At 36.0% G+C, this 2115-nt stretch overlaps 1 pseudogene; it reads right to left on the bottom strand.

Moving 5' to 3' along the window:
• Positions 1–949: 949 nt before the first annotated feature.
• On the bottom strand, positions 950–1886 carry LOC110315330 (annotated as a pseudogene).
• Positions 1887–2115: the final 229 nt, after the last annotated feature.

Here is a 2115-nt window from a genome sequence, read left to right as displayed (position 1 = left end):
ATTATTTTCTCCTGGTTCAAAGGTTTACTGCTCCAAACTTCCCCCTAGCCTGACAAGTAAGAGGAATTTGGATAAAAGGGAAAAGTCTTTAACAATTAATCCATTACCTCTTCCCCTACTCTTAGGCTACAGGTGTTAATCACCTAAGCCAGTGGCTTTTAACCCTCAGAAAGAGCTAGAAAGTTTTTAAGACTTTTTGGAAGCTGTCAACAAACATTTAACATAGAGAGATAGAACACCTGGAGAACAACACTGTTTAAAACTACACATGAGCCTGACTCTGTGTCCCCTTTCAACACAGGATAGCCTTAGAAGCTCCCAGAAAACTCTAAATTAATAAACGAATTTTTTAAAACTATGAAAACTTGAATTTTATTATTACTGGTAATACTATAGAATATATTTATAGAGGCAAAAGGGAGTGAATATATACAGATAAAATTTAATACGAATTGAAAACTTTAGTTCAGTAAAACTATAACTGACCTTGCGAGTTTACCTAGTGATATCACTGATATTTATATCAATATGTATCTTGATAGATATAAAACTATATGATTGACTTAAATATTATGATTTGTTGAGTGAAATAGGGCTAAGAGTATATAATAGCTTCTTTTTATTATTGTAATATTGTCTCTGCAAAAGTGTTAAGAAACATACTGAGAAAGACAGAGTGTGTGTGCGTGTGTATGTATTTGTGTGGATGAATTAGGAGGTAAGTAGTGGATTTTTATTACAAGGATTTTAATATTTTAATTAATTTCAAGGATCATCAGTTTTTATATGAAAAGGTAAAGAAATAAGACAATGTACATCCATTCACTCAATTGTTATATAATGTAGTTTATTTTAAGAAAAAACATTCCCCTTTATTAACACTAGAGATTGAAGGAATCATATTCTTGTGTATAATTTAACAATGAGTAAATAACAGGGCAAAATGATTCTAACCAGTGAATTTTATACTCAAAAGTAACTTCCTTATAACACTCTTTATGGCATCATTTCTCAAACTATAAATAACAGGGTTGAGTGTTGGAGGTAGTACTGTGTAAAAGACAGAAACTAAGAACTCTAAAGCAGTTGGAGAGTCTGAGGTTGGGTTTAGATATGCACATGAGCCTGTAGAAAGAAACAATGAGACAACAAACAGGTGTGGCAGGCAAGTAGAGAAGACTTAGACCTGCTTTCAGCAGAGGGCATCCTGAGAACTGTGGAGAATATGTGGATATAGGAGATGACAATCCCAATGAAGCAGGCAAAGGCCACTGCAGTCATGAAGCTTATCGTTCCTATTACTACAAGGTGATCATTAGAGCAGTACAGCTTGAGCACTTGGGGAATATCACACAAGATTTGGTGGATTATTCTGTCCACACAGAATCTGATAGAGAGTGTACTTGCTGTGTATAAGGTTCCTGAGATACATCCACTTAGCCATACAGCTGTCACAGCCCAAGTGCACCCTCTGGGACTCATGATGACCTCATACTGAAGTGGAAGGCAAATAGCTACATAACAATCATATGACATCACTGTGACATCACTTGCTCACACCAAGCAAAACCTGTGAAGAAAAAAATCTGCAGCATGCACTGTCCATATGAAATGTAGCCATTTCCTGACAGTGAACTGTAAACATACTGGGGAACTGTGACAGGGAGGGATGAGAGGTCCAGAATGGAAAGGTGCTTCAGAAAGTAATACATTGGAGACTGGAGCTGTGGGTCCAGTGTTGTGATGGTGATAATGATGAAGTTCCCTGCTGAGCCCAATAGGTATGTCACCAAGAAGAGCAAAGCATGTAAGATCTGCAGCTCACGGTTGTAGGAGAATCCCATAAGGAGAAACCCACTCATTGTGGTTATATTTTCCACTATCATTTTGAAAAGAGAAATTACAGTAGCAGCTGGAAAATAAAACATTACAATAAATGCAGTAGAAAGAAACTGAGGCATAATTTTTTCACCAATATTTATTTCAATAGTTACTCTCTCTATTTGCTTAGTCATCTAAACTTGTTGAGAAACTTAAGTGAGAACACATTTTTCACATCTCCATAGATCTCAAGCTATCCAGTCATAAATCATTACTTACAGGTGAATGTACATG

Source organism: Mus pahari, unplaced genomic scaffold, assembly GCF_900095145.1.
Source record: "Mus pahari unplaced genomic scaffold, PAHARI_EIJ_v1.1 scaffold_9493_1, whole genome shotgun sequence".
Taxonomy (NCBI): Eukaryota; Metazoa; Chordata; class Mammalia; order Rodentia; family Muridae; genus Mus; species Mus pahari.
This window is presented reverse-complemented; position numbering and strand designations above follow the sequence as displayed.